Source organism: Ceratotherium simum, chromosome 22, assembly GCF_057802395.1.
Source record: "Ceratotherium simum simum isolate JZ-2026a chromosome 22, ASM5780239v1, whole genome shotgun sequence".
NCBI lineage: Eukaryota > Metazoa > Chordata > Mammalia > Perissodactyla > Rhinocerotidae > Ceratotherium > Ceratotherium simum.
In genome coordinates this window covers 46,102,540-46,117,881 of record NC_141921.1, presented here as the reverse complement: position 1 = coordinate 46,117,881, position 15,342 = coordinate 46,102,540, and positions in this window count along the sequence as shown.

Sequence of the window (15,342 nt, the reverse complement as noted above, 5' to 3'; positions counted from 1 at the left end):
TCCTATAGGAGTGGGGTGTTGTAGTTGCCTGGCTGGGTAGATTGGGAAAGGATATCTGGGGTTCTTAACTATTCTTTGTGTCCAGCCTCCAATTGCTGAACCACTCCTGGATCATGCAGCACAAACCAGCTCAGTTTCCAGTTGTCCTACCCTCCACAGGCATTTAGCAGAGTGGAGAAATCTGTAACCTAAGTCTGTGACAAAGGGCCCCTCCATTTTACATCTTCCAAATTTTTGTTGACATCTTTTGTCTGATGTTATCTCCTCTCCCATTCATTTTGTCCGTATGCATTTATACCTGTTTAATTCCTCTATTATCATTTTATTGGGATTTCTCGAGGGAGCAAAGACACATTCCTGCATGTGACTCATCAGCTTTAACCTAGGTCCCTTTGTACAACATAATGTTATGGCACTTACCCATTTGTACCACTTATATTCCACTGACAAATTTCTATCATTTACACATTTATTTCCTCATCAGACTGTAAGGTCTTTGAGGCAAGTGCTCACAATATTTCGTGTTTATATTTCAGACAGCATTGTGTGCCTGGCTTAAGGCACATGCGTGTATTTAATGTATGCTAAAAGTAAGAGGAGAGAGAGAGCTGGAAACCAAAGATGATGGAAGTAGAGAAGCAGAGAGATGTTTCCATCCACTGATAGGCAGAACAACAGAGTTCAGGTTGGAGTGCCAAGGACCCTCAGGAGCAGAACAATGCCAAGGAAAGCCCTAAGTCTTTCTGAATTGGGGTAAATCACCCCTCTCCCCAGCATCTCTGATCTCAGGAAGGGCATGGCTCTGCAGTTTGGTGAGCTGCCCGTCTCCCTTGCCCATCTTCTTGGGAATCGCCAGAAGAGAAGGTGGCTGTATCACAGAGGGTGGTTGAGTCGGGGCCTGCCTTGAGCACAGAGTCAGATCAGGTTTGAAGAAATGGTTCCTTTTAAATTAAGTGCCAACTTAAAAGAAAAACCTCTAGGTTTTTTTGTTGGTTGATTGGTTATTTTATTTTGTTTTAATTTGTTGTTACATTTTTTTTTCAAACAGTAAGAAGTTTATTATGTAATGTAACAAGTCCTGGAGCTGGGTGGTTCCAGAAGTGGATAGGTCAGCTGCTCGACTACATCATTGGGAGGAAGGTTCTTTCCAAGTTGCCTCTCTGCATTTTTGGGAGTCATGTCTACTTAGACTGGATCCTCTTATGGTGACTAGATGGCTGCTACAGGTCATTTAAAAAAAATACATGAGCGTTTTATCTTAAAAAACTATCGGGAGTCCTTGGAAGGAGGGGAAACAAGGAGTTGTTTAATGGGTACAGAGTTTCAGTTTTGCAAGATGGAAAGGGTTGTGGAAATTGGTTGCACAATAATGTGAATGCATTTAACACTGTTGAACTGTACACTTAAAAATGGTTAAGGTGGTAAGTTTCATCTTATGTGTATTTTATCACAATTAAAAAATTTTTTATTTTATTTTGTTTTTTTTTTATTTTTTTATTTTTTTTGTGAGGAGATCAGCCCTGTGCTAACATCCACCAATCCTCCTCTTTTTTTTTTTGCTGAGGAAGACGGCCCTGGGCTAACATCTGTGCCCATCTTCCTCCACTTTATATGGGACGCCGCCACAGCATGGCTTGCCAAGCAGTGCGTCGGTGCGCGCCCGGGTTCCGAACCAGCGAACCCCAGGCCGCCGCAGCGGAGCGCACGCACTTAACCGCTTGCGCCACCGGGCCGGCCCCTAAAAATTTTAAAAGTATATTGGGAGTCTTGATCTCTTGCCTTTGGGTGGCTTTTAAATCCAGAGACCTTATTCCTGACCTCACTGTCATCTAGAAAGCCAAGCAAGTGATAAGCAGAAATGCTACCCATCATTCTGGGACTGAAAGTTCTGGAACTCAGCAGAGAGTCAGCACTGCTTGAGGCCACACCTGACCTATAGTGAGGGCTAGTAGCTTGCCTTTCTGAATGAGTTTTCAACTTGAGGGAAGCACAGGTTCAGCTGTAGACAGTGGCTGGCCAAGGCCTTAGTTCTTCAGTTGTAAAGCTAAAGACACTTCTAGAAAGGCCAGAGCAGGGTCTCCAACCTTAGCGCTATTAGCATTTGGTGCTAGATAAGTCTTTGTTGTGGGTCTGTCCAGTGCACTGGAGGATGCCAAGCAACATCCTGGCCTCTACCCACTAGATGCCAGTAGTACCACACCCCAACTGGGACAACGAAAAATGTCTGCAGACATTGCCAAAAATCCCCTGGGGGACAAAATTGCCCTGGTTGAGAACTGTTGGGCTAAAGATGACCATGCTGTTCATAAACCACAAGGATCTCAACGCCCACTTCTCCAACCTTGGCTTCTCCCACTCTGGACACTGAGCAAAATTTTCTAGTTTCTGGAATAAAATGAAATGAAAAAGAAAAATATTTAAGCTATCATCTATGGAATATTTACTATGTGCCTGGCACTGTGCTAATTCATTATCTCATTTAACCTTTCCAGCAATTTTCTGATGTAATTATTAGTAGCCTCATTTTACAGATAAGGAACTTGGGTTTAGAGAAGTGAAGTGCTTGTCCCAGCTTGGGGAGCCAGTAAATAGCGAAACCAGGATTCCCATGTGGGTCTGTCTCCTTTCATGACTGCCTTTATGTTTATTTATTTGTTTTTTCTCTTTCAGACTAATTTATATAATGATCATCATTTATGTAATGATATTTCAGAGGACTTTTAGCCATATATGTGATCATGCCAGCTTTATCTTATAATTCCCTTGATGTGTGGTGTGTAAAGACGTTATCTGTGACCCACAAAGTGGGAAATATTCTGTTGCCCGCTCAACAGCTCTGATTCCGAGATAAAGTCTCTATGAATTAGGAGATGAGTACATTTCTGCATCCATGGCGAGGCAGCTGGTCAAGGGGCCCAACACTGATCCCCTTCTCAGTGGTAATAATGCTAGAATGTCCCTTAACCAGCAGAGGGCAGACCTGTGGTCCCAATCAACAGCAGTGGGCAAAGAAAACTGTTCCTGAGAGTTTGGAACAGAGAGGGGGAAAGGTTTCCGGAAAATGGCAGCCCCATCACTTGCTTGTCCAGAGGTGGGACCATTTTTACATTTTTGTGGACAATGTATTAAATTGTCCTGTTCTTTTAAAAATGCGCAACCTCCTTCCATCAGGATAAAATGACGTTAAAAGACCACCTTAGCTTTGCTGTCCTCTTTCTGACTTTTCATTATTAAGCTGATCTTGGTCTGTAAGTATTACAGAGCAAAAACTGTTTCTGCTGTGAAATATAATTAAGGAGGAGAAGGTTTTCCTCTACATCCTCCTTTTTTTTTTTTTGTGAGGAGATCAGCCCTGTGCTAACATCCGCCAATCCTCCTCTTTTTTTGCCGAGGAAGACAGCCCTGGGCTAACATCCGTGCCCATCCTCCTCCACTTTATATGGGACGCCGCCACAGCATGGCTTGCCAAAGCAGTGCGTCGGTGCGCGCCCGGGATCCGAACCAGCGAACCCCGGGCCGCCGCAGCGGAGCGCGCGCACCCAACCGCTTGCACCACCGGGCCGGCCCCTACATTCTCCTTTTTGATAGGTTCTCAGGGGCTTGGTGCCATGACTGCAAGGTGGGGCCGTGTGTTCAGACCTCAGCACGCTACCAAGGCAGGACACTGAGTCCAGAAGGTGATGGATGTCTTAAAAGAGGACAGTCACACCAGTCTTTGTTTCATGAAGAAAGAAATTACCCACAGAACCTATAGCCAAAATTCTGTCCAGGCTGATGAATTTACCAAAATCTGCCCTTTTACATGCTTACCTGCATGTAAGAAAACAGGCTTTTACCTGCTGCGTGGCCCTTCTGTCGGCTCCTCATAACTAGTTATGTGTCTGGCAGAGCTGTATTCATCATGATAAGCTATTCATATAGAGGCTTTTCCTTTCTTGTCCATGTTACTGCCAGCCATTCTGTAGGGTCGAGCATTTTCAGAATCTCTTCTGAGTTGGAGTGGTGGCAGGTGGTAAGTATTAGAAACATTTCTTTCCCTTTCTAAGTCTTCTGTACTCCTCACTTCCAAATGCGTCTGATTATGTTTAAAGTTGAAGGTTGTTGCTAAGCCTAGGACAATGGTCGTTTGGGAAAAATCCAAAGAATGTCACAGATTCTGTTCGTTTGATAAAGGAAGAGGAAATTTCCCGCTCTGAGCAATGAGTTGACTCCAGAAACAGCCCACCTATCGGATTCATGTGTTTCATGTGGTGTTAGAGCAATTAGTTCCTTGCAAACAATACAAAGGGACAGAAGTTTCAAGGTTTGGGATCACCATGGCAACGCCTCTGATTCCCTGCCTTACCCAGGTCTCAGACTGATAGGAACTGGTCATGCCATTCCTCTGAAATTGGCCGAAGCCTCAAGACCCACAAGGTCACCCATTTGGTCTCAGAATGTGAATTTTTGCAGCTCCCAGGGCAAAATCTCCTGTTATGTGGGTGTAGTGGGTGGAATAGCAGCCCCCCCAAAAGATATGTCGAAGTCCTAATCCTTGGAACCTGTGAATGTCACTTTATTCAGAAAAAGGGTCTTTGCAGATGTAATTAAGAATCTCATGGTGAGATCATCCTGGATTTAGGGTGGGCCCTAAATCCAACGACAGGTGTCCTTATAAGAAAAAGGCAGAGAGAGGTTTGAGAGACAGATGCACAGGGAAAGGAGTTCATGTGAAGATGGAGGCCGAGATTGGAGTAATACTGCCACAAACCAAGGAACTCCAGGAGCCGCCAGAAGCTGGCAGAGGCAGGGAAGGATTCTCCCCTAGAGCCTTCGGAGGAAGCACGGCTCTGCTGACATCCAGATTTCAGACTTCTGGCTTCTAGAACTGTGAGAGAATAAATTTCTGTTTTTTAAGCCACCCAGTTTGTGGTAATTTGTTATGGCAGCCCCAGGAAACAAATACCATGGGTGACTTCTTCTCCCCACATCCTGAGCCTCTCTATGCTTGTTATAGCAGAGAGTCCTTTACCCTTGACTGAAGAACACACATTTTTCTTAAGAAAAGGAAACAAAACAAAAAGGTAAAGCAGTTTTGGGATGGGCCGCCAGCCAGCCAGATCATCAGGATCAACCCAGGGTCAGCGGGCTCTGCTTGGGCTACGAGTGCTCATCCTGGGTATCTTAAGAGCATTGCTCTTCCTAAAAGTAGCTCCAGGAACGGCTCCTTGGTTTTTCCCTGTCCTTCCCTCTACCAGAGGCTCATTTGAAAGCCAGTTTTATTGCTACTACTCCTTTCTCACTCTGGTCAGAATCCTCTTTTTGTGGCATCATAAATGGTTTCCATGGAAATGAAAGGTTGCGATAGAATGGTGCCAACGTGCATGTAAACTTCAGAATCAAACAAGGGCTATTGTTTTTGCCAGGGAGCTTCATTCATTCTGAAGATGTCACAGAGAATTTTGGAATGTATATCCATAACTTCCTGATTTTCTACCCCATTCTAGCCCACCTGGTAATGAGCATGGAGTGACGTGGGAACACCCCGGATCTGCATGTCCCTCACTCTTCAGGTTTTCTCTTAGTTTTGGCATGTGTGTGTAAATGTCAACAGGTGAGGTGAGATTTGCTGTAAATAAGCAGATGGTCCCCACAGGGTAGGCTGTGGATGAGACAGAAATTCTAGCAGGAGATATCACCAGCCAAAGATTTTACCAGTCTAAACTCATCCTTTGTTTAGTGCATCAGAACCAGTGAATGGAAGTGGAAGGCAGAGCCAAGGCTGTGTGCTTGCCCTCATGACCCTGAGGACAGGGCCTGGAGTTTGTGCCTGCTTCCTCCCGCTACCAAAGGCACAGGCTCTGATGTGCACAGACTTCTCCAAGATGGTTTAGTCATAGGGAGAGGCAGACTGTAACCAATCCTCTAACTGGCTCCCAGTAACTGAGATGTGCAGCTGGTGGACGAGCCCAGGTAGGGATTCTGAGTCACTGAAGCTCGGCACCTTCGCTTTACAGGAGATGCCACCTGGTAATTCTTTCTTCAGAGTAGGTGGGGTGTAGATGGAGTGACCATATTATCACCCGAACTGGAGCACTTTTCAGAGTGAAAGGAGCCATAGGCACAATAGGCAAAGGACCATAGGCACAATCTGGATTTGTCCCTGGAAAGGAGGGCCATCTCGTCACCCCAGCTTTACTCCGTTCCACTATAGATCTCAGTGTGGAAGAGCCCTAGGACTCAGTGGTTGGACCTCTTCTTTCTAATATCTTGTGTACTCCCTAGACCAGTGCTGTCCAACGGAATTTTCTGCCCTGACAGAAATCTTCTGTGTCTGTGCTCTCCAATACAATAGCCATTGGTCAGGTGTGGCTATTGAGTACTTGAATGTGGCTAGTGTATTGGACAGTGCAGACCTAGATGATTTCAGCCAGTCTCATGGCTTTAACCACCATCTCTAGGCCCTGACTCCCAAATTTGTCTAGTCTCCCCACCCTCTCCCCTAAAATCCAGACCTGTATATCCAATTACCTACTTGATAGCTTTCCTTGACTGTCTAATAGGCACTTCAAACGTAAAATATTCAAAACTAACCTTCTGATCACAATAAGATACTACTTCACACCTATTAGGATGGCTGTTATAAAACAAACAAGCAGAAAATAACAAGCTTTGGCGAGGATGTGGAGAAATTGGAAGCCTTGTACTTTGCTCATGGGAATGTAAAATGATACAGCTATTGTGGAAAATGGTAGGGCAATTTTTCAAAAACTTAAACAGAATTACCATATGATCCAGTACTTCTACTCCTAGGTATACATCCAAAAGAACTGAAAACAGGGACTCAAACAGTTATTTGTACACCTGTGTTCATGGCAGCTTTATTAACAAAAGCCAAAAGATGGAAGCAACCCAAGTGTCAATCAATAGATGAAGGAATAAACAAAATGTGGTATATTCATATAATGGAATATTATTCAGCCTTAAAAACGAAGGTAATTTTGGGGCCAGCCAGGTGGCACAAGCGGTTAAGTGCACACGCTCTACTGCGGCGGCCCGGGGTTCGCAGGTTTGGATCCTGGGGATGCACCAATGCACCGCTTGTTAAGCCATGCTATGGCGGCGTTCCATATAAAGTAGAGGAAGATGGGCACGGATGTTAGCCCAGGGCCACTCTACATCAAGAAAAAAGGGGAGGATTGGCATTGGATGTTAGCTCAGGGCTAGCCCTCCTCACAAAAAAAAAAAAAAAAAAAAGGAAGGTAATTTTGACATGCTACAATGTAGATGAACTTAAGACATTATGCTAAGTGAAATAAGCCAGACACAGAAAGACAAATGCTGCATGATTCCTCTTCTATGAGGTTCCTAGAGCAGTCAAATTCACAGAGACAAAATAGAACGGTGATTGCTAGGGGCGGGAGGGAGGGGAGTGTTTAATGGGTACAGAGTATTAGCTGGGGAAGACGTAAAAGTTCTGGAAATAGATGACAGTGATTGTTGCACCACAATGTGAGTGTAGTAAATGCCACAGAATTGTACACTTTAAAATGGTTCAAATGGTAAATTTTGTTATGTATGTTTTACTGCAATTAAAAAAAGCCCTCTGATATTCCCTCCAAACCTGCTCCTTCTGCAGACTTCCCATCTCACTGAACACTAACTCTAGATTTCCATGTGCTGAAGCCGAAGACGACCTCTGTCTCTCACAGCACGTGTTCAGCACGTCAGTAAATCTTACTGGCTCTACCTTCAAATACACGCATTCAGAATCTCCCCACACCTCACACCACCCATCACGCTGGTCCACGGATCATCCCTCTGCACGCATCTCCATGGGCTTCTCATATCATTCGGTGATAGCCTGTCTTTACTAGGACCCGAAAGCCCTGCACCGTCTGTCCCCTGCCATCACCTCGCCGACTTTATCTCCCGCCCGTGTCCACGTTGTCTGCTCTGCTCCAGCCGCACAGGCCTCCTTCTCCTCCTCAGACATCCCAGGGGTGTCCCTGCCTCGGGGCCTTTACCCTTGCTGTTTCCTCTGCCTGCAATGCTCTTCCACCCAAATCTGCATGCCCCCCGCCCCCCGTGTCTTAGGTGTGCACCTATACCTCAGTGAGCCCTGCCCAGGCCACTCTGGAAAACCTCAGCATCCCCCGACCCTTCCTGTCCTTCTTGCTTGCTTTCGTCTTTTCTCATTCACACGAATCGCTAACATATTATATATTTTATTTATCTTGTTTATTTTCAGTCTTCCCTAGTAAAAGGTCTGAGGTTTTAAGGCAGAGGTTTTAAAATCTCTTTTGTTTTCTGTTTTTCCCGTAGTGCTCAGATCAGACCCAACATATAGTTAGCGCTCAACAAATATTTGTTAAATTAATGAAGGAATCTGGACGTTTAGGGAATTGCTCAGGATCCATCTCTGTTAGGAAATCTTCTTTGATTGATGTATAACCACCCTAACCTCTTTATATGTGTTCAGTCTACTTGAAGCATCTTTATAAGCTTGGCCTTCATTTGATTTAAACCAGTGGTTCTCAACTAGGGGCGATATTGCCCCCTTAGGGGACATTTGGCAATATCCGGAGACATTTTTGGTTGTCACAAGAGAAGGAGGAGTGTACCGGCATCTGTGGTTGGTAGAGGCCAGAGATCTTGCTAAACATCCTATAATACACAGGACAGCTCCCCACAACAAAGAATTATTCTGACAAAATGTCAATTGTGCCAAGGTTGAGAAACCCTGATTTAACCTAGTCATGTTTGGAGTTATCTAGTCTGCATTTAATAAGAGGTAAGTTCCTTGAGGGCTGTTATGGTTTGAGTGGTGTCCTTCAAAAAAGATTTCTTGAAGTCCTAAGCCCCAGTACCTCACAATGTGACCTTATTTGGAAATAGGGCCTTCAAAGAAGTAATCAAGTTAAAATGAGGTTATCAGAGTGGGCCCTAATCCAGCGTGACTGGTGTCCTTATAAAAAGGGGACGTCTGGAGACAAACACACACAGGGAGAAGACCATGTGAAGACACAGGGAGAAGACGGCCATGTGGCTGGAGTGATGCAGCTACAAGCCAAGGAAAGCCAAGGATTGTTGGCCGCCACTTGAAGCTGGAAGAGGCAAGGGAGGAGCCTCCCCTAGAGCCTTCAGGGAGAGGATGGCCCTGCCGACACCTTGATTTCGGAGTTCTAGCCTCCAGACTGTGAGAGAATAAATTTCCATTGTTTTAAACCATCCGGTTTTCGGTACTGTGTTAGGGCAGCCCTAGGACACTAATAGAAGGGCAGAGCCAGTGCTAAATCCAACCTTGGTACTAATGGGGTCTATACCCTGCGTCAACTAAATTAGTTTCTTGGAAAAATGAGAGATTTGACCAGACTGGTGGTTAGATCCTCATCTGGGAGGAGAGACAAGGATATTTAGTCTTTTGCGTATTCTGAAACTCATGACCTGGCATCAGCAAAGAGCATTTGTATAATAGATGTTCAAAGCCACCAGTCGCCAAAGCCTTTCATGGGAAAATTACCCCAGCACAAAGTGTTTTTTGCTAATATTAACTTTGGTTCTATTTCAGATCAATGGAGGCAAAAACCAAGAGATCCCATAAATCCCGCTGAGCTTGTCATAGTTGCCAAATGACGGCCTGATAGAGGTTCTGGTGGCTAAGGATACGGCTGTTCACCCAGCGTGGACGTGGGTGGGAGGGGGCTTTCTGGAGAGCATCTGGCCCACCGTGGAGACACTTGTCATGGAGTGTTATCTGAAGGCACTTTGCCTCTAATGAAGGGTGAAGCTTTGAATGTGATTATTTCTTTAAAAAAAATTAAATAATGAGAATAATTTTAAAATAAAGAAAGATCTGGATTTAAAGGCTACTCACTGTCCCAGGACCAAGATTAATGGTGAGTGGCAAGTTTTCGTGAAGATCTTCTGTAGCCCGATTAGCCCTGCTGGGATTCCAGAGAGATAATGTCTTTTCACATATAAAAGATCCTATTGATTTCCTGTTAGTATTATCCCAAAAATGTGCAGTGTGTATCTATGGAGCAGAGACAATCTTCCATCACTTGCTTTATGGGAAGAGAATGGTTATTGTATCTCTTCCCATAAAATATAATCTCTTTTTCTCTTCCAAAATCTACCTGTACCCCTGGGAATTTCCAGTTGTAATCTGTGGAAGTGAATTGATTTTTCTTCTCTTTTCTTTTTTTTGCATGTGCTAGTGTTTTTATATTTGGCTTCTCTACATTTTCTCATTGTTCTCTGGAGTCTGGCTTTTCTAGATTGTTGTTTGATCTTGTCTAAAAATTCTTTTTTTTAAACCAGTCTCATTGAAACACACACAGGATGGTGGATGTCAGGCTTCTTGTGACTTGCTCAGATGGGGGAGTGCCCCTCCCATACCCTCCCGTGGGGTAGGGGGGTGTGGCTCTTGTTAGTGAGTGCCTAGGAGGGCTTTGGAGGCAATAAGAGGTTGCCTGGTGTATTCCAACGGGATAAAAATGCACGAAAACCAAATCACTGAAGGAAGGAAGTTCTCTTCTTGCGGATTGGGGTTCTTAGCATTACCTCTGGACATTTCTTCAGGATCAGTTAAGATACAAGGGCAAAGTCCCTCATAAGTAAATGTCATGCTCTGAACAGTGGCTTCCTAAGCCAATGAGATTGGCTAGAAGACCCCAGCAATGCAGTCTTCTCCAGACCTTACATATGGAGGGCTGCAAAGTGTGGCTCCAGCTGCAAAGCCTGTCTGTGTGGTTCTGAATTCACCTCTTTGTTAATGCAGACCCTCCCTCCATTCTCCTATCCCAAACCTACCCACCCTTCGAGGTAAAACCCCTCCACAAGCCCCCTGCCACACTCTCTGCCCTCTACACAGGCTTCTCTCTTTTCCCTGCACTTCTGTGGTACTTATGGATTGCACCATCCCAGCCAGCGTTTAATTACAACCACTTTTTATTCTCTCTGCTTATCGCATATGCGTTATTTTACAGCACTGCAGCCGTCCCATGTCTTCATGCTTCACTCTATTCCTACTCTCTCCACTTCTGCACTGTGCCTGGAGCCAACCAATTTATTTTGCACTATTGAGAGATGATTTTTTTTTAAAGCCTAAATATATATATATATATGTAAATATACATATATATAAAATATAAATATAAATCTCAATGTTATGGGCTGAAATGTCCCCCTAAATCCATATGTTGAAGTTCTAACCCCCAGTGCCTAAGAATGTGACTATATTTGAGATAGGGTCTTTAAAGAGGTAAGTAAGTAAAAATGAGGTCATTAGGGTGGGCCCTAATCCAGTATGACTGGTGTCCTTATAAGAAGGAGAGAGAAAGACACAGACACACAGAGGGAAGACCATGTGAAAATTCAAGGAGAAGATGGCCATCTACAAGCCAAGGAGAGAGGCCTCAGAAGAAATCAACCTGCCAACACCTTGATCTTGGACTTCCAGCTTCCAGAACTGTGGGGAAATGAATTTCTGTTGTTTAAGCCACCCAGTCTGTAGTCCTTTGTTATGGCAGCCAGAGCAGACTAATTCAATCAAGTGGTCACAGAGCCCAGTGACACAAGACAAAGGCCAAATTTTTTAGCTTGATATTCAAGACCTTCTATGTCCTTGTCCCATCCCATATTCCCAATCTGTCTTCTTTCTTCCATATTGGAGCCTTCTGTCCACGCTATCTGGTCCCAGGCTTCTCACACCCCAGATGCCCTCCCATCCCTGCCCCTTTGCCTTTAGTGCATTCTCTTCCTGGATGGCTCTCATCTCCTCCCATGCAGACCCAAACCAAGGCCAACCCAAGTCCAACTCTTTCTTGAAGCTTCAGTGATATTCTATTAACTAGGAGAGAGACATGGAGGTTTGTTGTGGATTGTGTAGTGGTTTTCAAACTATGCTCCCTAGGACCCTGCCTCAGGGGCTCCTGTGTGTAATGAGGGATGAAGACAAGAGAAAAGGGTCAGCCTCCCCTAGCCATCCGCCAAGCAGAGCTGGCTGACTTTCTTCTGTGTGATTTGTTTGTTTTTTCATATATTATTTAAAAAAGCCTTCTGTGGAATGGATATGATGCTGGAGAGCACCACCGAAAATCCTATCCGGGATGTAATGACAACAAAATGTCCAAAAAAGTCATACGAAGCTAATGGTCCTTGCTCAGGAAACACTTAAGCAAACAAAGCCCATAGCTTTTATCTAGATTTCCTAGAACTGTACTCATTGCGAAGGATAAACTCAATTATCAGAACTCATTGACTCTGAAAATGTAACTTGCATATACTACTGCCCATTCCAATTCATCAGACAGGCAGCTGTTACACTATTAATGCAATCATGGCTTGCCACATTGTTAATCTATTTTCTAAGTATGAAAGGATGGCAGTTTGGATTCTCTGACACAGATGTGGACATTTGCCAGGTCACATCTGTCCGGGGGTTTGTTGAACAATGACTTCATGAAGAAATCAATTCCTGTTCCCTTCAGCTGACCTTAGGGCCATCTTCTCAGGCTTGCTTTTTCTCTATTGTAATATAAAAATGAAATTTCACTCTTTATAACTTATGCAGTGCTATTTCTTTCAGAAGTTAACAGCGCATCTTGTACCTTAGTGAGGTCCCAATGAGGCAAGGAGGAAAAGTCTATAATTACGTCCCTTTGAGAATTAAGCTAAGGTCCTTTTCCAAAGTTTAGAGCGAATTTCCTTGGACCTTTTGGCTTCAGAGGCCCAACCAGAATATTACGCCCCCCCCGCCCCCCGGGGACTTAGTGCTTTCTTAAACTAACCTTTTAATATCCAATACTAATCTGTGAATCTACAGTGGATTTGTAGAATTCTCATGGGATAGTGAATCAGGAAAGTAAATCTTCCCCATCGAAATACTCACGTTTTAACTCGTTCCCCGATCCCCCCAACCTGCCAACACACACACAACTTTTGAATCTCAGATCCCTGGATATTTTCAGAGAAAAAGTGCAATTTCCTTGGAATCAAGGTGAGGTTATTTATTCTGACACAGATGGATGTTATGTTGAGATGAGAAACCCCTCGTTCTCTCTGAAGGTATAATTCTTTTTCTCATAAAATTCCATAACTAGATTCATAAGTCAGTATCATCTACTCTGATTACTCTGTTTCATCAGAGATTCCTGTGTGATAGATTTCCTATGTTTCTGATCAGTTACCATGGATATCGCTTTGGTGATCACAGTTCTCAGTAACTAGAGCTGTACTTTTGTGGGCTTCACCCACTGTAAGAACTAATCTGTGCAAAGCTCTCAGGATAAACCTTGTTTATTTGTTTATTTTTAATTCTTTTTCATGGGAGTGGAAGGATTACAGATCCAGGGGAAACAGTGGGAAGGGGAACGGAAACAAATTTGCCATATGCTTGTTTATTATCAAACATTTGCATCTCATCTTCACTCAGAGTGTAAATTTCGAATGTGGTTTAAGCTTTGGAGACACTTCCCTCTGAGCAGGCTGAGTTTGGGGACCCTTTCAATCATTGCCTTCCTCTCCCTATCATGCTCATCACAGCACAGCATAGTTACTTGTTTACCTGTCTGTCTTCTTGTCCCTTTCCCCAACCCTACTGTGAAGTCCTTGAGTGGGATGGCAGCTCGTTGTTGCCTCCCCAAAGCCTGGTGGAGTGGCTCAGGGCACAGAGTTCTCAGTATGTGTTGAATGAATGAATGGCTATTTTCTTGTATGTCTCTCCTCTTAGCTGAAAAGTACAACTAAATCTAAGATCCCTTGTTTGAGACAGGGCTTTTCTGGTTGTAAGAAAAAAAAAATGATCAAAGACAGGGAGTGGGGGAGGAGAGGGCTATGCCCAGGCAAGGAGCCCAGGAAAAGCTGGACCTACATACTTAGGAATTACAGCAGCAAGGGGGCTGTTCTGGATCCAGGGCTGCCCTAGGGACATCAGGAGCAGGAGTTTGTGGGCTTTACTCTGGTGTTCTGCCATTAACTCGAGTCAGCCAGGCTACTCAGGGCCTCTCTATTCCCTGCCCTCCTCCTTTTTGCCTTTTAGTCAACATCTTTTCTCTGCTCTAAAGCTTCTGCCTATCCACAGGTCCTTCTCCCTCATCACTTCCGTTGCACAAGGCCCACTGTGGCCTCTCTTTTCTATATTGTCATGTTTAAACTTCAACTGTGAACATCAACTTCCCCCTTCTGTCAGTCCTACAGTGTCTTCTTTCAAATGTCCAGAGCAACAATCTTGTTCAACTCATCTTTCTACACAGGGCAATGTGTAGCCAATGGACTGGCGGTCCCCGGGTCAGGTTACAGTGGTCCAAATACAGCTAGAGGTCAATGTCACATGCTAGAAAACATGGCTGCCCATGGCTGCTTTCACCAAGGGATGTGAGCAGGGCGTTGGGGCGGTCATTTCAAGTTGTCTCTGCAACACTCTCCATAGCGTAGCAGCAATGTGGTTGGGGGGCTGGACCTCAGCTGGCCTGGAAGAGGCTGCTGAAGCCAATCAAGGTAATTTCACCTTCCCCACCCTTGCTAGTTCTTGGTCAAAGAATCCAAGGTTGGGTCAGCACAAGGCATTCCTCTGTGCAGGGATTGGTCCAGGGGTTGGTTTATAAATCAGTTTGATGTTTCACAAGGGGAGATACGCAGAGCATTGCTGGGGAGGAAATGTCCTTGCTCTTAGGAGAGAGCCATGAAGGAAGGCGGTCTCTCTTCCTTGGGACATTGTTGTGCACAGCTGGTGGGGCCCAGAGCTGCTGCAGTCATTCTTGCTTCTGTCCTGAGGATGACGTTACTGCCCAAGAGGGCAGAACTCAGAGCATGGCAGGGAAACGGAGCCAGAGCCAATGGATTAGGTAGGTCTGGAAGCTCACTCTTTCTCTTGACCTCCAGTCTGCGATGCAATACATGTCCTTATTGTTTAAGCCAGTTTGCAGTGGGCATTTGTAATTTGCCGTTGAAAGCACTGCGGAGGGGTAAGAGGGGTAGGAGGTGGAGGGGGGTGGCAGGGCGAGTCTTTGGGCACTGGGGGCGATGGGTGGTACATGTGCTGCAAATGGTCAGTTCTGAATCTGGAGCAGGAGCAGGGCCAGTTTCACAAGTGGGCACCCGAGGCGGTCACACAGGGCCCTGGGCTTGGCTTAACGCTCTGCAGGTGCCGTCTTGAAAACTCCTAAAAATTTTTAAATGAGGGCCTGCATTTTCATCTTATACCAGCCCCACAAATTATATAGCTAGTCCTGGGCAGGTGATATAATGCATGGAAAAGGAGTTGTAAACCATAAAGCACTATACAAAGTTTTATTATTTATAAGCCACTTGTCCCTCCCTCCAGGGACAAAAGAGACTGTGTGGACCTCCTATGTCTAG